This window comes from Camellia sinensis, chromosome 7, assembly GCF_055761805.1.
Source record: "Camellia sinensis isolate YWXY chromosome 7, ASM5576180v1, whole genome shotgun sequence".
In the NCBI taxonomy this organism is placed as follows: Eukaryota; Viridiplantae; Streptophyta; class Magnoliopsida; order Ericales; family Theaceae; genus Camellia; species Camellia sinensis.
In genome coordinates, this window is record NC_138967.1 from 123,855,399 (window position 1) to 123,878,140 (window position 22,742).

Sequence of the window (22,742 nt, forward strand, 5' to 3'; positions counted from 1 at the left end):
CCTCAGTTCTCATGCAATTTCTACAACAATCAATGCTATCCTCCACCGGTAGCCATAAAAAATATCTCTATTCAAAAGATAAATTTCAAACAACAGATATAAATTCTGAAATTTCCATATAGGAGTAACAATACATGTTCAACTCCTCTTCCCAATCAAACATGAATTAGAACATTATTCCATAATCCCATCACTTCCCATCTTTGCTCCAAACTAATAAATCCTAAGGATTTTCAATGTTTCAAATAACATCTATTCATTTCAAAAGCTTTATTTAAGAGAGATTCCATAATTTCCAATACTTTCCATCAACCAAACCATTTCATTTACATCCATCACAAAAACCCTTATTTTATAAGCTAATTCAAAACCCAAAATCAAACCCAAAACTCTCAAAATACTACTCTATTCAAAAGCACATAATGAAGCTAAGTACCATGCAAAAATCTTAAATAAATTCCTACCTCAATAGTAGAAAGAGAAAGAAACAAAACCTCGAATTTGACGGCAACCAAAACCCGAACTTTTCAAATTACCACCTCCTTGCACTCTACCTTTTATCCCAAAGCACCAAGGTGGTGAGATTCATGGATTGAAGTAGATAGGAAATTTTTTGGTAAGAATATATATATAGAGAGAGAGAGAGAGAAAGAAATGGGTTCTGAGATGTTTAAAGAGAGATAGGAATTAGAAAAGTGAAAGAAAAGATCTTTTCCCGCAGCTTTATATAAACAAACCGCTCAAGCGACTAAAACACGGCTCGAGCATCATACATAGATCATCGCTCGAGCAACCAAAACTAAGCCAACCAAACTCCCAAAAGATTATCCCTACAAAATAGACTGCTCGAGTGACCAAAACACCGCTCGAGAGAACACTTCTAAAAGTTCAGCCTACAAACACTAATTCCGAAAGGAATGAAAAACTACTCGAGCGACCAACTCACCGCTCGAGCAAACATAACCCCAATAGCCAAAACCTCTCCAGAAATACTAAGTCGCAACCTATTCAAAACAAACTCAAAAACCACATTCTCAACTCCCAATTGATAATATAGGACAAAAACAGACTATAACAACACCAACACACACAGAACACAAAACTCAAAATCAAAGAGTATAAAAGGGTCAGGTCTGTACCCAGGCAGCTATATTGGAGAATTAATGTCATTACAAGAGAGAGCATATCGTTTTATCAAATTCATAGTTGTTCTGTGTTTGAGTGTTTATTTCATTACCTTTTCTACCTTCCTCAATGGCAAACCCCTTCTTAGCCTTTCTCTATCGTGAACCGTAGATCTAGGGTTTTCAAATCTCTGGTTTTGGAAAGAGGAGAAGGAAAAAAAGAAGAAGAAGAGAATGGGTTGTGTGTCACAGAGGTAGGGGTTATACAAGTTGTATGTCATAGGGGTGGTAGGTCTCGGCAGGGTTATAGTTGCGATAGTAGTGGTTGTGCGGTGGTGAGAGTTGCAATGGTCTTGGTTTTAGGGTAAAGATAGTTGTTAGAGCTGGGAATTAGTTAGAGGTGGTGGTAAAGGAATGGAGATGGGCGTGAAGTGGCAAATGAAGAAGGGGGTTCATAAACGGCAACGTCTAGTGATTTGTAATGCTATGTATTGAAATATTTGATTTTAGGATTGTTGTCTAAAAATGTAATTTTCTTTGAGGACACAATGACAATTAATTTTTTTATATTTTTTATATTTTTTTTTAGTAATGGTGTCTACTAGAATAATAGTGGTGTGTCAATATCTTACAGTGAAATTTCATTAATCCCCCAACTGGTTGATTAAATTAATTGAATAATGAGAGAATCTTGATAGGTGTACAGATAAAACAAGCCGAAAGAGGTTTGTGCTCCACCAAATGATTCGGAAAAATGTGGCTTAAGCTTATCAAGATATGTGATCATCATTTACTGTAAAGTATTCTATTTTTAATCAGTATAATCTTGCGATGGCTTCCGACTTTCATGATTGGAATTTGGTTTTTCTTCCCAAAAATTGACCAATCATATAAATACATCCCACGTGTTTTCAGGGAATATGCTATTCCAATGATTGTTTAATGGAATCACATGGTTCAAGAGCTTTATATCATATTCATAAGGTATAAAAAATAAGAATTAGAATTGTATGGTTACTAAGTAGATATCAACATTGGGTGAATGGAGGAATTAAAATATTTTATTATTGTAATTTGGAAAATCTCATATATAATTATTGATTAAAACTTATGGACTTAATGGACACACAGTTTGCAACTTGACATATTTGGGATTTACTATGCAATGAAGGGCCTAAAAAATTTATAACATTATATTTTACTAATACTTGTTTAAATGTGACATCTTATTTATGCATCTTATTAAGCTTAGGCTAAAATTTATAAAAGAAGTAATAATGGTTGTATTGTGTTTTTCATATATATATATATATATATATTAGGACTGTAAACTGTTTGGTTCGGTCGGAATTGAGAAAAAAATTAACGTCAAAGTGAACCTTTTGAATTTATTGGTTAAGGAAAAGAAATGGATTGTGGATTGATTTTTCTTTAGTTTTGTCGGTTTGATGTAAAAGAAGGACTCACATGAGATTTCAATAGGGCTTCTTTTTTTCTTTTTCTTTTTTTAAATAAGGACACTGCTTCTCTCCAGTTGGGTTTTCCAATTGAAGTTGGGCCTCCGTAGGCTCACGATGGGGCCCGCATCGATGATCCGAACCATTTAGTATTTAGGACTCATCGAGCACTTTATATATGTAAAAAACAATGTTGATTAGATATCAATAGCCACTTGATTAGATAACATTTGTGTCAACAATTTATTTTTGAAATCATAGTTACCGTTGACACAAATTTCATCTGATCAGGTGGTTATCGGTATTTGATTAACGTGGTTTTTGGCAGAGATGAAGTACTCGGCAAAATCTAAACATTGAACGGTTTGGATTATCAATGTTGACTCTGTAGTGGGCCAATGAAGCCCAATAACACGCTCCAGTCCCATTTTGGACTGGAGACAAGCCAAGGCCTTTCTATAAAAACTCAAAGAATATCATATTCGGAATAAATGGGAAAAAAATGATAAAAGTAGTTGTATAAATGTTTTCCTCTCTAATTTTATTACAAAACTTGTATGATTAGTCACTTACCTTTTAATGCTTAAAGAATTAAAATATAAAAATATTTAAATATATTATAAAAAACAGGCCAAAAATCCAAAAACCAAAATTTCAATTGACAATCATATAATGTTTGGGTAGTGATGAGAATGAATATCATTGACACATTAATAATTCAATAATTTACAACATGTTTCCAAGTCTCTTTCAATATTAACTTGATTAGACCATCTTTGCAGCATCAACACATATTAATGGTTATAACACCATTTTCATTTCACTTTTGGTAAGTTGGTAGCATGAGATGAGAACATTTGTTAAGTCACTTGGGATGGCTTGAGATCCCAACCTCCTAAATTTAAGGCTGCGTTTGGATTGGGAAATTCTGCAGAGCAAAGAGAAACGAAGTATATAGCAATCCCGGTTGTCCCTTTACCGTTCTGTTGCATTCCGGACTCGGTTCCGTGAAGTTGGTAGTGGTATCTATCTTGTTGTCGTCCTTTAATTCCACTTGATTGAGTTTTAGGATGTTTTGAACAGGGTTGTTACAGGTTGGTTAGGCCTTGGTTTCAATTCCTTGTTGTTCAGTTTCTAGGCGATCCGCTCGAGCGGGTGTTCTTGCGCTCGAGCGGGGATTGCATACCTCCAGTATTTCGTGTTCCTGCAAAACTTCTGCAGATGTGATTTCTATGCTCGAGCGGGTTTCTTTAGGCTCGAGCGGTGGCGCTCGAGCAGGTTTGTTGGCGCTCGAGCGGGTAGTACTTTCTGGGTATAAGTTCTGGAAGGAGGAAATCTACGCTCGAGCGGACTGGTTTTCGCGCTCGAGCGGGAGTGCTTTATTCTTGTGTCTTGGCACTCGAGCGGGCCCTATTGCGCTCGAGCGTGTCCAGATTTTTGTTCTTGACGCTCGAGCGTTGTGTTTTCCGCTCGAGCAGGAATGTCGTATAACAGAGGGCAACTGGGCATTTTTGAATCACTTTCTACACTTCCTCTCTCTCTTATTTTCTAAAAAGATATTTTGAGAGCCTCTCTCTCTAGAAACTCCCTTCTCTCTAGGGTTTGATCTAGTTAGAGTACTTTCCTTTCCTTTGCCCTTTGTAAAGGTTGTGTTGATCGTCGAGAGCTTCGTTTTGATCCGTAAATCTTGGAGTTTGGAGCATTTTAGTTTTCTACATCTTCTCCTCTTGGGCTCCGAATTTGAGGTAGGGATTCCTACTCACTTTTATGGTCTTTAACATAGATTTTTGGTGATTTTGATAAAGTGTTGAAGTTGGGAAATTTTGGGACTTAGGGTTTCAAAATGTCAAAGAGGGTTTTATTATTTTGATTCTAAAATGAGTATTTTGGGTTTCAAAATAGCGGTATTGATGTTGGTTGTTGATATATGGACCATTGGGTCAATGTTGGAAAATGGGGGAGAAAGCCCTAATTCGTTGTGTAAATTAATTGGTATAATTAATTTGGGAAAAGTGTTGATATTTGGAATTGAGTTGGAAATAATGAAATTGACTCATTATATGGTAGAATAGTGGAGTTGGATTTGTTAATCGCTCACTTTTGAAAACATTGATATTTTATCTGTTGGAGCTTTTATTATCTGTTTAGAAATAATTGCTTGTGCTACCGGTGGAGGGTAGTTTTGATTGTTGTAGACAATGCATGATGATTAGGCAAACTAGAACTAATCAATTGGATATGTCATAGAGTATGGCGGTTGATAGAATACATTAATGTTATGTATTGATTGATTGTGTATATGACCTTTGTGTATATATGCATTGTGTGTGTGGGAGGAGATAGGGGATGTACTCCACGGTTTAGGTGAAGATAGGGGATGGACCTCTAAACCGGATGTTGTTTGGAAGGAGATAGGGGATGGACTCCACTGATACAGCTCATATGCTTGTCAGATGATGTGTTGATACAGCTTATATGCTTGTCATTGGAAGTGTTGATACAGCTCATATGCTTGTCATGGGAAGTGTTGATATAGTTAATATGCATATCTGTTGAAATGTAGATATAGCTTGTATGCTTATCTGTTGAGATGTTGATATAACCTGTGTGTTTATCTATTGTGAAAATGGGAAATGTTTAATATGAGTCTTTGTCTCATATAAGTGGTTGGCCAGGTTCTGAGCCATTGATGGGAATTGTGAAATTGATAAGAAATGGAAATGGATTATGAATTGGTTTATGAAAATTGAACATTTATCAATTGCTAATGTCTTAGTCATTGCTCATACTGTGTTTAGCATATCTCTACTGGGCTGTGGCTCACCCTATATGGGAATATCATTTTCAGGTACAGGTAGCATGCCACCTCCAAGGACGTAGCTTGGGAGGCTAGAGGCAGGCAGATTTTTGTTGTTTAGTTTCTTGATGTATTACATGTATATTCAAGCCAAGGGCTTAATGTGTAAATGAGTTAGTACTCTTTTGTTGTAACCAAGTGTTAACTTGGAAAGTTGTAAGCCCGTAGGGCATTTGCTTTTGTCGTTAACATGTAATACTTTTTGGTAATGGAACTCTGATGAATAGAAGAATGTGGAGCTTATATATATCAATGCATGTCTATATTGTTGGGTTTATTGTTATTATTTTGAAGGCGTTACAAAGTAGAAGTTTTTTTCCTCTTTTTTTTCTTTGTTCCCTTCACCGTTATTTTGTTTTGTTTTCTATGCAAATTCCTCAGTGAATTCAAAGTCCAAACATCGTCCCAAGTCACTTGGGAATTGGGATGCCAACCAAATTCCATTAGATGAACAAATTCATGGCCCCATTTTTGTTTTTATTTTCAATATTTCAAGGTCAGGGGGAATCACAACTACCAGCTAATATACCATTCTAATCCAACACTAAACAAAAACCTGACAGTAACTTTCAACATCTCCAAAAGCACCCTTATTAAAAATAATAATAAAGTTACAAAATACAAACAAAATTGTATAATAAAAACACTGAAATAAAGAAATTGTCTTGCCAATTTTTTCTCAATTTCACCACAGATCCTATACATGACATTTTCAACCTAGCTGCTTAACTTTGAATATCAAAGGGTCGAAACAGGTATAAAACAATATGAGATTTTGTGTTGATATTATACTTAACTAGCCCATGGGCAAAAATTTACCTAGAAGGGGAACTAGGATGCCCATCAGAGCATTGGCTTGCTTGTCTTTTGCTATTACTCTTTTGTTTTATTGATTCCATGACCTCATCTTCTTTCTTATCAACAAAATCCTTGAAGCTAGTCACATGCAATGTACTTTTTGGCCTAATAGATTCATGCTCATCAATATCTTGTTCCTCATCCTTCGGGGTGTACCTGCGATATTGCTAGCACAACTTGTAGAAAAATATTGTAAGGGCAAGGAAGCATGTTGTGCCATATATAAGGAATAGGCCCCAGAAGCTAGTGAGAGACAGAATGTTTTCATCAACTTGGTTGGCTTGTGCAAAGCACCTATTGAGCAATATCCATCTATCGTGGATTCTTTGGAGATCACCGTTCTCTAAGAGTCGTAGAATAGCAGTCGACAAGTCCACCACAAAAGGAGAGTCTCTCTAAAATGCCTGAGTCAGGAAATTAAACATCATAATCAAGTTACATGGAGGCTGTGTATTTGGATCAAGGATTTGAAGAGGAAGAAAAAAATGATACAAAAAGTGAATGAAATGAAAGTTAATTTTTATTTCCTTTTCATTCCCATCATAAAATTCCCACTTAAATCCTTAATCGAAACATAGCCTAAAAATAAATTTGTAAAGAAAATCTCACTACACACAGAACGTTTATACATAGCAAGAACCCTCACAATCTTACTTTCTTCTTGGAAATCAAATCATAGACGTAAGCACTATTCGATAAATGAAAAAAAGAAAAGAAAAAAAAGTAACATAAATACTAGAGCCTAGAAGCGTATAAGATTTAGCTAAAAGTCAAGTCTGATATAAGATAAATATCAAATTTATGCAACGAGGATATATTTTGGTCACATCTCATGGGTTTTGTTTTCTATTGATATTAACATGACATCTTAAAACTTATCTGATCGAAGTTTGGCTTAGCCATTTCAAATATTGCATCAATAATTACTCGTTCAGGATTAAACTAAGAAAATACTTACAAATCCCCATCCGTTTTTAGTAAATTCTTGTCCCACAGATCTAAATTTGCAGTTGGTCTTGTACAATAAGAGCTTAATGTAAGGAAGCTGTCAACAATTGTAGCTACTCCCCCTGCTTTTGGACCTTTGTGAAGGGTATCAACATATTCTTCCTGGTTTTTTAATGTTTTCATTCTTGACTCTGCTATGTTGAGCTTTTCAATCAGAATGATCCATCTTCAACTCCAATTGAATCGGTACTTGAGATCAAGCTATCAATCTTTTCAATATTTGACGTCAGCTGTTGCACTGTAAGGATTGATGTCTAGCTAGCTGTGTAGCTTGAATCGATAGTTAACACTACAAAGAGCCATAAGATCAGCACCAAACGTCCCAGGGTGCTCACAGTGTTCTCTCTTGTGTTCAACTCCAAGTAGAGAAATATTAATGTATTGACACTTAAAAATGTCATGATGCAATAATTAAAAGTGAACACAACAGATTAGGCAACATACTGTGTGCAAAAAACATTATTGAGAAACCGAACCTACAACATTAGAAGCGATCATATAAGTAATTCTCTAACATCCACAAAGCAAATGGAGTGTTAGGTCAAGATGCTTAAATAACCACACCAGTTTTATACAAATTATTGATACTGCATAATCTATGATGTAATTCATTATAGTTAAGAGTAGTCAATTGAACCAGTAAACTTGCGCTATTTGATAAAAATAAAAATAAAAAACCCAAAAGAAGAAGAAGAAGAAGAAGAAGAAGAAGAAGCATGTCTTACTATTTATAGCATTCATTGAATAAGCAACAGTTTTAACATATTAGATGTTATGATTTGCCAAGAGACTGATAAGAGAAATTGGTCACTCAAACAACATCAAGATCAATCACCGAGGTTTTTAATATCATCTGTAAATCCCATATATCAGAGGGCTTTTTGTCATAACCCCACCATGTAACATATTTACATTTATTTAATTTTGAATTGTACTTATGTGTTTTGTAATTAATTTGTGTGTATCTGTCTGATTTGTGAATTATTTGTTATGATTTACATTTTGAATCTGAAATTGAGAGCCTTAATGACTTCAGAAACTGAAATTGACAAGTTTAATTAGGATGTCATGATTTTTAGAGCCTATTGGAAAGTTTGATTAAAAATTGATTCAATTTAATTAAATTAAGTTTTGTTTAGTTAGCCTTAAGCTCTAATTAGTTAGGTTTATCCCTAATTAGTGTATTAAGTTAATCAACATGTATATATATGATAAGAGAAGAGAGAATTATTCATTTTGAGCTCAAAATTTCTGTTGGAGAGTTTTAGAGAGAGAGTGAATTCATTCTAGACAGAGAGAAGCTAGGAAGCTTGGAGAATTGCTAGGAAATTGAAGACTTACGAAGAGAAGTTCAAGATTTTGCTAAAGCAAGCTAAATTCAAGACTCTAGGTATGGAATTCAACCTTAATTCATGAAGATAACTTACCTAGCTTATGAATTCAAGAAGAATATGAGATTAAACACAAGAAATGGCTTAAAGATGCGTTAAATTGAAGTTAGACATACATGCATGCATAATTTTGTAAAGTTCCATCATTTTTATTATGATTTTTGTCATTTATGTTGAATTTAGGAGTTGAATCATACATGCATCCATGATTCTTAGAGTTTTAAAGTTCAATTTCAAGTTTTGAGAGTTATGGAATAGAATTTGAAACAAATTCATACATGCATGAAGATTTGACTTTCAATTTTGGTGAAATCATGGAGCTTTGAGCTAAAGGTTTAGAATTGACTTTATACTCATGTTTTTGGAAGTGTTTTCATGGTTTAGTGTGTTATGCAAGGCTTTACATTTTGGACCCAAGTTTTGAAGCTCAAAATTCTGTATTGGAAGCCCAAAATTTGGCCTAATCGCTCGAGCAATGAAGTCACAGCTCGAGCGCACAATGAGAGCTTCCAGTATTTTTGCAGAGTTACACATCGCTCGAGCAACCAAGTGTCTGATCAAGCGACCTTAGCTTTCATTGGACTTGGCTCGAGTGGCCACCGAGCCTAGATTTTGTGCATCCAGTACTTTTGCAGACCGTGTAGTCCGCTTAAGCAATCGATTGTGCGCTCAAGCGAACTACCCTGTTTCAGCTTATTTTAAAAAGTTGCATGCTGATCATAATTGCACTCTCATTCCTATCTGAGCATTTTAAGGCATGAATTAAGCCTCATGAATGAATTAATAAGTTAGAAATGGACTTAAAAGAATTGAATAGAAAGGAATGATTCAAGTAAGCTATGAGTTACAATGTATGTATATGTTTATGTGTTGTGTAGGTTGATCCACGGAGATGTGACAACAATCTCATCGCTATGTGCAATATCTTAGTAAAGATATTTTTATACATTCTGTTTTCTAAATGTTTCTATGTGGTACGCTTTTCTAAACTTATGTTTTCTAAATATGAATGAGCTTTCTATTTGTTCGATCAACATGATATCTGTAAATGTGATTGACGAAGTATGAATGTATATGATGGACCAAAGGTCATTCTATATATCTGAGAGGATGGACCCAAGGTCGTTTTGTATATCTAATAAGTCTGAGATATCTGTTATGTGTTGACCAAATGGTCATTGATCTGATCAGCTGTAATCAATTGGACCCAAGGTCGTTCTGTCAAGTTATGATCTATTCTGTTCTGTATATTTGTTATCTATTAGAGTAAAGGTCGTTCCATCATGTATTGGACCAGAGGTCGTTCTGTTATGTAATGAATATGATATGAAAACGATTATGTGTAAGCAATGGAACTCATTCATTACCTCTTTACTTTGGTATTATTCACTCGGTTTTAGCTTAATTCGTTATATATATATATATATATGTAGGTGAGCAGTAGGATGTTCAGCCCTAGAGTTTTCCCTAGAAGTTCACCCAAGCTTTGTGATGTTCGCCAAGGAATGCCTCTCAGATGAGGCCTTTGCCTTTTTGTTTTTATTGGTCATGCTTGATCATTTTTTGTTTACAAGAGTTTAAGTTTTGTAAGATGATGAATTGTACTCTTATGTATAAGTCTTTGAATATGCAATCTGTAATGAATATTTAATGAATATGTGTTTTGTATGAATGTGAGTTATTAACGTTGAAGATGTTTTTGTTTATGCCATATATACACAGCTCGTTGGACAATTTTATTATGCTGCTTCCACTTTTTTCCCCATATACTTAATTATGTTTTGAAATTTTTGTCCGAGGCCGTAGGTAATCTCATGATTACTGATCGATTATGATAAACCTCTAGGGATGGGTTCGGGTTATGACACTTTCAATGAAGTATGTGCTATGAGATACTAACCAGAAGATTGTTATAAGTTGTTGATTTGGTGCGCCACGGAATTCATTCGATGCTCAAGAATCCAAAGAACTCACACAAAAAGAAAAAAAGCACCAGTGAGACACCACATTTCCACAGTAAAAGGCCTGAGGAAAGCCCAAGCACTAGATTTTATCTCTTTGATAGGAACAACTATGACAAGTCCAAATTTCATGCAAGGCTGCGTAAAAGCTACAATCCTTTTTCTGTTTGTTATAATTATAATGTCCCCCATAGCTGCATCATATTTCTAAAGAAGGAAGAAGATCAGGACAATATTTTTGAAACCCTAAAGCAAACTAGTCAACATATATTTTTAATCTACTTGGTTCATACCAATACCATAATTTTGAGTATAATAATAGAAAATACTCACATTTTGGGCTACATCGTGCACACGATTGTTATAGGAAGCGTTTCTCAAACCATCAGCATATATTGTATACGTATGGGGTACAGCATAGGGCGACAATTTTATTGCAGCTTCAAAGACATCAATACAGTATCCTTTCACCGTAAGTGGACCCTTGTCTTTGGTTGCATAATCTAAATAACTTACTCGGTTAGGCACTGCAATTCACAAAGGCTTTCTGTTGTTAGGGAACACCCACCCTGAGGTTGTTTTGTGGTTTCTCCAGGCCATATTACATTGTCAAGATGTCAGTTACTGGTAAAAGTATTTGGAGGCTTCATATACAAGATTTTGGGAGCAATGACAGAAAGACTAGAATAGTTTGACTAGCAACCAATCCTCTGAGACCCATTCCCACCAATGTTAAGAATATCAAATGTTGGAAGAATTAAATTCTTCTTTGAGTCAAATTGAATCTGACCAATTAGACCTGTGAAGTTCATTCCAAGAAGTATTTGGAGCAGTTTTTGGCCTTCTTGAAAAGTACAAAGTCCTGTCAAATGCAGTGTGCTTCCATTAGTGTCGTGCAACCTAGGGTCGTACGAGAATGAGCTGCTTCCTCCTTCGTTGAAGAAAACGTCAAGTGCACAGGCAAGTAGCCAAATGAAATCATAAGCATAGAGTGCATAAGAATTGAAGCTCGAGGTCTCCCTATACGTGAAGTTTTTCCACCTAGACGTAACTCTTTTTGAGATCAGAATCTAGGGTGTGATGGCGAAGTGCAATAACCCCTTATAAGAGATTCATTGTGTTACAATCAACTGATTCTGATGAATCTAACACAAAAGGAAGCCAATCTGTAGCAATCCAAATATAGCCGGTGGTCAACATCCAAAGAAACTTTGCTACAGAAAAAATTGTCAAGCCGGAGTCTGGATTAACATGAAAAACATAAACCCGAGATTCCATCATGTTTACTCTAACTAACAAGTCATTGATGTCACTTCTAGAGGCTCCGAGAGTAAAGACAATTTTGTAAGAAATCTTGGCACGCTTCTTTGCAAGGGCATCACCTAATACGGAAATCCCATTTCTTCCATAATCATCATTGACAAAGATGGTGACCACCTCTCTCCAGTCATAAAATTTGATCAGATCAGCTATTGCATACATTTGGAAATAGTCACTGTGTCTAGTGCAGAGGAAGTAAGGAAATTGCAATGCCGAAAGTGTTGGGTGTCGCCGCAAATGACATGAGCGACACATGAAGTTCATTGACAACATGAGAAATAACATGTGCTATTCCAGAGGGCCGAAGGCCAATTACAACAACCACATCATTCTCCATCAACAGCAAAGCTACATAGGTAATTAAAGACAACTTGTCAAAATTTCTCATTTCTTATTTTGATGCTTGAGAGAGAGAGAGAGAGAGAGATAGAAGGGGGTGACCATTAGTTCAATGGTTAAGACTTGCCCTAATAACCTCAAGGTTATGGGTTCTAGTCTTGGGACCACCACTTTATGCATTATACCAAAGGTTAGGTATGTACTCAATATTTCCCCTCTCAAACACACATTAATGTGTACTAATTTAACGTTATTTAAATTTTTTTTTTTTTTTTGAGAGAGAAGCTAGTTTAAATTTTCTTGCTTAGTTGTCATTGTTTTTCATTGAAAGGAATTGTCGGTCACATAGAATTTGTTCATTATTGATAAATTTCATTTGAATATAAATGCTTTTTTTTTTTTTACCATCTTTGAGTAGGTTAATTAGTGCTGCTTGTGATCTCGAAAACATAAATTATTTTTGATATAATTTTCTCTTATTAATACCAAAACAACTAATGATTTGATAACAACTATGCTTTCACAGGAGTATATCTAATTAGATCAGTACTTGAGGGTTCTACCCTATGTCATTTTATTTATACATGCTTATAATTCATTGTTCATACGAAATATTAGCATAACTTCATTGTCATATCTAAGAAACATTAGGCATAACTTTCAGGAATGAAAACTCAAATGTCATACAAATACATAACAAATAAAGTACCCGAAGGACAAATACCACTCAAAGAGAAAGAATTGAAAGTACCAAACCAAACCAAGAGCAAACAGAAAATGCCCTTATGCCAAACTCGGCATTCAAGTTATCATAAAAAAATACAACAAAGACATCAAAAGCCTTCTTTGTCAATGGTTGGTGTAGTAGGACAATATCCATAGATCAAGGCTAAAATATGTTCAACAAAGTCGGCAGTTTGGTCGCAATTATATAACTAGTCTTCTAAGAAGACTAGGAACATGCCGTTAAAAGCATAGATCTTAATAGTTACAAGAAACTTATACTGAGACTCTATATCCAATAAAGAACTTGATACTTAACAAAAAATATAATTAGTAGCGAACTCCTACTGTGCGAAGGCAAATAACTAATCCTAATAACATGTTCTGTTTCGGTTGCCTCAAGCAAGGACAGTTCTTTGTCAATACAAGTGTATACATCCAGAGATTACCTTCCACAGTTCCAAGGAAGCCACTGCAATTCGTGTCATGCAAAATAAGATTCAATTTCATCCCAGCAAGAACAGTTGAATTGGAATTGACATCATCAACCGCAGCTTCAATTCCTGGCTTTGCTGATCGTCCAATAACAGAATTGAAGGTATATAGAGCTCCAATATTCACTACATTCGGCTTTGAGGAAGAAACACTAGCATTTCCTGTCCTACCCATGATTTTCACGCGCACTCACATACAAAATAACACCACCATCATGTTCTCCTAAGAATAGACCAGTCTCCATTTCTATGCAAGCCACCAATTGCCTTAACTGATTATTCAGCAATTTCAAATAAGCATTGTTTCATGAAATTTTCAAGAAATCATACACCTGTTAACAGATACAACAAGCAAGTGAAGCTTACAATACAAAGCTTGAAGATATAGGATCAAGATTACCAAACAAAGTGGGTCACAAAACTCTCAGAACCTAGTCCTCAAAAAAAGAAGAAAAAAGAAAAAAAGAAAAGAAAAAAGAAAACCCAAATAATGTAGGGAGATTTAGCGCATAAAATGGAAAAATTGAATGCATAGAATAATTTGAATCTTAAATCCAGAATACAAGAACAAAACGGCATGGGGAAGGGGAACTAGAACAAGTTTAAATGGGAATAATCCAAGTCCCAATATTTTAGCTGCCCATTATTGTAATCATATTAATGTTTATATATGCACACATATAAGCACATGTATATGGATATATATATATATATATATATATCTATTAAAAAACAAACAACTTGGAGAATCATTATTCAATTGTATTGCAAAACCCCACATGGATGAATAAATAAATGGATAGGAAGAGATAGAAATTGTCAATAAATAAGAGATCCTCACAAGTAGTGAAGGGTGCAAACCAAGATTTCCTGGGAAACCCAGCTCTAGATTAGTTTTGTTGTTGTCCATAAATATATACACAAATATTATGATATTTTGTGAATGCCTAGGGCAAAACATAACAATTCTACACAAACATATTCCCAGCTAAAAGAGAGCTCCAAATGTATTCTCAGAATAGTCTTGTAGTTTCAGTAAAGAATCATTCTAGCCCGTATTTATTCACCTCTCACGCTACTTTGAACAGTGAGGGGAAATTCTCCTGTGCGCACATTTAGGGGTGCCCAGTATCTGTAACCTGTCATAAAAATGTATAATTTTATCATAAAATTTTGTAATATGAACCATAAAATGTGTAATCTCACTACAAATTAACGTAACAAAAATTTTAAAAATTTTGTAATTAGTCTTGCAAAAGTTTGTAATTTTGTGATTAATGTTATAAAATTTTATAATTTAGTTACGACATTTTTATTATGTTAATTTATAACGAGATTATATATTTTATAATTAATATTACATAATTTTATAATAAAATTATATATTTTGTGATAAGTTACATATAGTGGGTGTTTTAGAAAGTTGGTAAAAAGTTAGTTTTTTAATTTTTTGGCGAAAAATTGGATTGTTTTAGATAAAAAAAGTAATTTTTTGATTAAAAAAGCTGAAAAGTCAAAAAATTGACTTTTTGGCAACTTCCCAAAAGACCCCATAATATGATGAAGCATTTCTAGAGCTATCTATTTGGTTTTTTTTTTTTTTTGTAAATTTATTTATTTATTTATTTTAAAAAATAAAGGGTCGTTGAGATCTATCCACGTTAACCAAAAAGGACAAGAAATGCTGATTATACTGTATATGAAACACGTGAATTCCGTACTAATAGCATATGCAATATTAAAAAATAGGACACATTACATATACCCATCTCGAAATTTAACTAAATTATAGATACTCCCTTGAGGTTTGAGAAATTACAGATATCCTCTGAGGTTTATATTTTCATAACAAATTGCCTCATGAGGTTTACATTTTCATAATAAATTGCCCACTAATTTGTTATGAAAATACAACCTTCAGGGAAGTATCTGTAATTTCTCAAACCTCAGGGGTATCTGTAATTTAGCTACACCTCGAGGGTATATGTAATTTGCTTAAAAATAAAGTAAATTACAATGGGGCGGGCTTCCTCCCGTAATTGAACTGGATGATACTATTGAATTTGTGAAATTTATCACGGGTTCCATTTTGATAATTTAAATCATACAATATGTAAAACTCGTCGAGTATTATATACTTATTAAAAATCGCTTTAATTGGATATCGATAGCTACGTGATCAAATTAGTTTTATATAAAAAAATGGATGGTAAAAAAATAAATTGTTGACAGAAATCTGATCCAATGAGATAGCCATCAATAACCGATGAACGTGATTTTTTACAGGTATGTAGTACTCGACGAATTCTACACATTGAACAGTTTGAATTATTGAAACGGGACCTGTGGTGAGCTCTCACGAGTAGTGGCGAAATTAGAAAATTAAATTAGAGAGAACACTTATTAATTACAATATCAAAAAAAAATTCAAAAATATTTCATGCAAGTTTTTACGATTGATTTCTAGAAATATCAAAAAAATAATGTTATTTGTAACTAATTATATTAATGGACAATACCAAAAAAATTTGGATATAAGTCTTAAAATAAATTATATAATGATAAATATTTTTTTTATACAAAATTTGATTAAAAATTCAATATAATGGTAATACCATGTCATTATTGATATGTGATATCACCAACTAATAGTACATAAATACATAGAGAGTGAACCTCACATGTCAAATGTAACTAACAATCCAATAAATTTCATATCTTTATAGTGAGATTATTTATACTTGTGTCAATAATAATGACATCACCGTTACATTCAAAAATTTTCATAGATAATATGGTTTATAGTAGTCTCTTCATTTTTAATTAAAACAACCATTATTGTTTTCATAATTTTTAAAATATCATTGACATTTCACTCTAATAATATTTTTGTAATTTTTTTTATTTAAAATATTTTCTTTATGTTTGCAAAATTTGAAGAAAAAAAAAATCCCAAAATCCATGTGGGGCACGTGACCCCCCTAGTCCCTCACTCTCTCCGCCACTGCTCACAAGCCCAACAATACCCTTTAGTCTGATCATGGACTGGAGGGAAACCCAGCCCAATTACAATAACCTCCACGAGATTTGAACAAAAGATTGTTAATCCCATATTTTAACATAATTATTTACTTCTTTTTTAGTTAGATTAAAATAATTAAAATTAATACAAATAATGGGTCAACACTAAAATAAACAAAATAAGTATACACTTTAGTAAAAAATGTATGGCAATATCATTTTCTTAATTCATATAATTAATAAATTACTAATTAAAAAAGATATAATTATTATGTGAATTCAAACAATAAAGGAGATTAGTGAAATTATTTTAAAAATATGATGGTCACTGCATTTTCACCTAATCTCAGGGAATATGAATGTAATTTATCCTAAAAAGTAGTATCTAAATGTAATTTACCTTAAAAAATACTATCTCCGTCATAAATTGTTGGGATAATTACAAAAAATCCTCAAAGTTAGACCCTTGCAACAAAATAAATCATGATTTTTTAATTTTATTAATTTAAACCATAAACTTTTGACTTGCTTTCTATGTAATCTGTGGAGAAGTGGTTTGGAAATACTCTTTGGGTCCTATAAGACGCTCGTGATCCTCAGCTAGTCACCTTAAAAGGAATGAACACTCGGTCGGGAGTGCTGGAATTAGCACTCCGATAGATAAGTCAGTGTATACTCTCTTGATTGCTTATATCTCAAGTTAAACTTACTTGTTCTCACCTACCTCTCTTTGGTTGTTGTTCTTCTATTTATATACGCTCCTGGTCCTCAGGATAGGGCCCACTGTTAATCCGTCGTGTGATTGTTCATTCAGCCTTCCTTTTGCTGTATTCCAACTTCCAATCGGTCCCCCGCTCAACTGGCTTCATGGCCGATTAATATACTCGGTACCTAGAACGTACGAGATGGGCAAATATAATATATATCCTGATTTTGTAAATATGTAGTCGGCGTATCTGAGTCCCCTGATATTTGGCTCCCACAATTGCCCCCTAAACACCCCACTAACACCAGTTAGTCGGCGTGTTTGGTTTCAAATTTGGAAAGTCAAAAATTCGACGGTTAACCTCATTCCAACGTGTGTCAGAACGCACACATTTTTTTGGTCATCATTACAAGTTCCCGCCCCTTCATACGCTTCCTTCATTTAATGTGATTTAAAACTTTGTCTCTTCGAATGTATGTTTTGAATACTCAAAGTTTTTGGTTCGCCTTCTAGTACAACTCCTTCACTTCGCGACGTCTGCAACTTTCTCCTGTTTCTCATTATCCCTTCTGCTTCTCGTAAGTTTTCTTCTCCTTCACTCCCAATATCATTTCCTTGTTTACTTTTAGTTTTGCATAATCCTTAAGTTGGCTAGGATGCAAAAAATTTGAAAGAGCTCCTTTTTGCGGATCGAATTTCCGGCTTCCGACGCCATTATTCCATCCCTGATGATGTCCATCTATCACTCGTGACAGACAGCACCACTGATATGGAGAGGGCCGATGAGAGTACAATCATCTTTCCTCTCCTATTGATTGCTGAGGGCGGAGTCTGTTTTCTCCTTTACCCATTTTTAAGGGTCGTCCTTCGACACTGGGGTCTAATTCCTTCCCAGCCTAACGTGAACTTTTTCCGCATCATAATGGGGATTATAGAGTTGAACCATCGTTTTAGGATTAACCTAGGTATACCTGCAATTCGGCATTATTATGCCTTAGCCAAGTCTACTGGCCGGCTGGGATGTTATTTTCTCAAGGCCAAGGATACCGATCATCACCTAGTGACTATGCTTGCCAGCTCTGGTAAGCGTGTCGACGACGCGATGGTCATTGTCCGAGACAACTAAGAATTCGGCGAGGGTGAAGATCGCCTAGATCCCATGCCAAGGCGAAAAGGCGAACCAGGTGGCCGTATAGCTCACTCTAGTTTCTTTTCACCTTATATGTATTCGGCTTTCCTTCCACGTATTTACCGTTTTGTTTATGCAGGCAACGATTTGAAGAAAATGTTGGTTTCAGCCGACAATGCTGTACTTTGCGGAAATTAAAATCGCTCTACAGTTCGTTGGCCGTCCAAACCTTCAGAAACAAGGAAGGGCGGCCCACATTCTCTTGCGATACGCGCCGACTTACGCAACGTTTTTGGCGGCAGACCATATTCCAATTCCGAGAGGCGAAGATCATCTTACAGCCCTTATCTTCCCCAGCTTCAAAAATCTAAAGGAGGTTGGTTTAGAAACCTCCGTTTCGAAACACGTGGAAGAATAAGCAGCCGATCCGGTCGCCGAGAACCCGAATCAGTTGGAAGCCGAGGTAGACGAAGCTCTTAACTCGGCCTTTGAGGAAGCCGGATTCCATTTGTCCGACCCTCCATCCACATCAGGCCAAGGGGACGTCTTCTTCGAAGACATTTTTACAAATTTAGGAGACCTTCTCGGCGCTTATCCTGAGGATATGGCTGGGGAATCGCTCACACAACTTGCCCAGAAGAAAAACGCCGAAAGGATGGCCGCCAGGAGAAGAGCCGAGGCCGTCCGATCGGAAACTCCACTCGTCACAGTCGCTGAGTCTACTCTTCCTGTTATTGCGGAAGAAACGGCTCAAACCGAAACGGCCGAGATGGAGCAGGTAAAATGGGCGGATGAGGCTGAGCAAATGGGGAAAAAGCGCCCTACAGAGCAAGAAGTCGTCAACGGTGAAGACCGAAGCGGCAAACGGCCTCGCGTTGAGGAATCGGACTTGGTTGTTCCGTTCACTATTCAACCAAGGATAAGGAATATGCCGATTGCGTCTGATGCTTCGGCTTTGAAGGACTCGGCTGTGGCCTTGAGTATGGCCTCCTTAATATCCCTGCCGGTTGACAGAGCCACATTTTGCGTGGAGCTAGATCTAATGCTAATTCCTTTGGCTGCCCAATCGGCCTTATTGGTACATTGCTTGCCTTATCTGCAGTCTTCCGTCTAAATACATATATATGTATAAATATTTTTCTTATTATTTGTCTGTTGTAACTCTATTTCCTTGTTCTATAGACGGTGGGCAGGATAGCCAAGATCGGCCGTCGTCAATATGACGCCATAGAACAGATCGGCCTCTTGAAAGCCAAAATTGACAATGAAAAGAACAAGGTTGTGGTAGCCTCTCAAAGGGCCGATTATAAGGCTACGCAAGCGGTGGAGGAACGAGCGAGAGCCGACTCGAAGGCCGAGCGAGCGAGGAATTCTGACCAATTAAGGTTTGCCGCCGAGGAAAGGGCAAAGGTGAGCGAGGATGCGCTCAAGTTAGCCCAGAAGGTAATCGCCAAGTTAGAAGCCGACTTGGAAGAATCGAAGAAGGCAAAGAAAATAGCCGACTCCGAGACTTCCAAAGCATTCCAAGCTGGGAAGGATGCCGCTTTGGAAAGCTACGTGGAAGAAGTGTCGAAGTTCGAGAATCGGGGCTTCAAACACGGCTGGGTCAAAGCCCTCACTGCTGCGAATGTGACATTGGCGCAGCCGATTCCATACGAGCAGGTGGACGTTGAGCCGCTGGCATCTAACCCTGAAGATTGATTAAGGCATATTTTGGTTTTTGGTAGGCATCTTAGATGCACAATTTTTGTAGGTTTTTGTTAGTAGATTTTCATTTTTTTAAATGTAAGCTAATTTTCATGTGTAAAATGACTGCTATTAGCGCTCAATTTATTAATAAAAATTTTCTATGCTCTCGAGTTTACTGCATATACTATTTGTCTTTAATTCATAAATGACAATTCCTTATGCTCTTCTATTTGTTATATGAGTAAATAGTATATCCAATAGGTTAACCGAATCAATTAAACATCCTCGACCTCTTTGCTCTTTAGCCGAATAACTAAAAGAATTAGCAGTTAACAATTTGTAAAGGTACATGAAAATTCAAGACTAACAAGTAAAACAGCTTAAGGCTTCGGCGTCTAGTCGATTATAGCCGATTAGATTAATGAATCTGCCCTTGCCCCAGCTGGTGCATGAACTGGGACGCTGAATGATATTGGCCCATGGAGCAGCTAGGGCACTCAACCTGTTCGGTGCAAGGGCTTGCCCTATGGCCGATTAGATTAATGAGTCTGCCTTTGCCCCAGCTAGTGCATGAACTGGGATGGAGCGGCTGGGGCACTTAACCTGTTCGGCGCAATCGATTAGATTAATGAATCTGCCTTTGCCCCAGCTGGTGCATGAACTAGGACACCGAATGATATTGCCCATGGAGCGGATGGGGCACTCAACTTGTTCGGTGCAAGGGCTTGCCTTATGGCCGATTAGATTAATGAATCTGCCCTTGCCCCAGTTGGTGCATGAACTGGGACGCCGAATGATATTGGCCCATAGAGCGGCTGGGGCACTCAACCTGTTCGGCGCAAGGGCTTGCCCTATGGCCAATTAGATTAATGAATCTGCCCTTGCCCCAACTGATGCATGAACTGTGATGCCATGATATTGGTCCATGGAGCGGCTGGGGTACATGATTCAATCGGGGACAAGCTTTTGAAGTGTAGCATTAATGAGATCGCCTTGGGGGTGCTGCATCCGTAGGGAATAAATGGGGTGAGTGCTTTGCGCGCACAGGTCCCATTAGAGTGTTTAGACTCGACTCACACCAGTCTATTAAGGAGATAACTGTGAATGTCAAATATGTAATTCTTCAACAGCAGAGGAGAGAGGAGGACATTGGCTGAGCTGGATGCAGAGATGAATCAAAGTGGCGAGCCTATATGCACGGGCAGTAGGGTGTCGAGGGAGCGGGAGAGATGCCAGTCCCCACGTCGTCGAAGTAGGTCACCCAGAAGGGAAAAGCAACAACGTGGAAAATCCTCTCAACCGCGCTCCAGAGGAGAATCCGGTGCGACACTGCGCCCGTTGAGTTTTGCTGTTTTTGTGGGGAACAAACCGATGACGGAAGCGGATTCAATCATTCACGACCCAAATGTGGCAGTCGAGTTCACTCAACAGATTTTTTCACCAGAAGTCCAACAGTCGATGGTCGGTCGACAAGATTTCGAAGTGTTTCGGGAAGGCATCCATGGAGCGGTGAGAGGGTTGTATACCGCCTATGAAGTCAACATGCGTCTATGTGCCGCGCAACTAGAGATTGAGCAAAAAGATTAGCGCATTTGGAATTTAGAAGCTCGCGTAGAGAAGGCTGAGCGTGAACTGAGGAAGGTCAAGACTGTCGAGACACATTCAGCCGGCCCAACTAACCCGATTGTGGAGGAAAGGGTGACCAACGGCTGATAAGTCATGCGATTGTCGATCGAGATACGGCAAGCATGTTTGCAATAGAGTCTACAAAGACCAGGGCCTATGAACAAGGATTCCACGACAGCCGAAAAGTTGAGATAGACAAGACGAAGGAAAAGCTTGCTGAGGAGGTTTGCCAATACGAGAATTGGGGATTCAAGCACGGGTGGGTTAAGGCTCTCCAAGCCGCAGAGGCTCTCCGAGCAGCAGGCATCGACTCGGCGTCGCCGTTATATCAGAGTAACCATTTTTCTTTTTCAGCCTACGAAGTCGAAAAGAGTGACGACGAAGGTGGCGCTGAATAAAGCTGCATCTATTGTAGCGTTTTTAACACAAATTGAATGTAAATTATGTAAACTTGATCAATTTAATGAAACGTATCATTTTAAATATTGGCAAATTGTTTATGTTATTTACCATTTTTCATCTGTTGTGTTTATGCTCGTCAATCATTATTCAAACGAAAGAAACGCCGAGTTCAGAGGCGTTTCGACTTGGCCAATCGTGATTTCTACGAAGGGTGCTCTGAATCCGGAGGCTCATTTGGCTTCGAGCGCGTCCTGCACGAATGGGGCTCTGAATTTAGAGACTTTTGGCCAGTCGTGGCTCTGACGAAAGGCGCCTCGAATCCACAGATTTATTCGGCCCAAAAGTGACATTCACTGATGGGGCTCTGAATTCGGAGACTTATTCAGCCCAAAAGTATCATGCATTGATGGTGCTCCGAATTTGGAGACTTAATCGGCCCAAAAGTGTTATGCATTGATGGGGCTCCGAATTCGGAGGCTTATATCTTGGCCAATCATGATATCTACGAAGGGCACTCCGAATCCGGAGGCTCATTCGGCCCAAAAGTGTCATGCACTGATGGGGCTCTGAATTCGGAGGCTTATAACTTGGCCAATCGTGATATCCATGAAGGGCGCTCCGAATCCGGAGGCTCATT

The 22,742-nt window shown here is 37.0% G+C and overlaps 1 pseudogene across 1 annotated transcript; it reads right to left on the reverse strand.

Annotated features, from left to right (window-relative positions):
• Nucleotides 1–6,034: 6,034 nt before the first annotated feature.
• On the reverse strand, nt 6,035–14,348 carry LOC114303386 (glutamate receptor 3.4-like; annotated as a pseudogene). The gene is made up of 6 exons (XR_014335968.1): nt 13,488–14,348; nt 10,990–12,324; nt 10,596–10,863; nt 7,745–7,780; nt 7,255–7,649; nt 6,035–6,700 (listed from the first exon to the last, which is right to left on the reverse strand). The product of XR_014335968.1 is annotated as a glutamate receptor 3.4-like (transcript).
• Between the last annotated feature and the right edge of the window lie 8,394 nt (nt 14,349–22,742).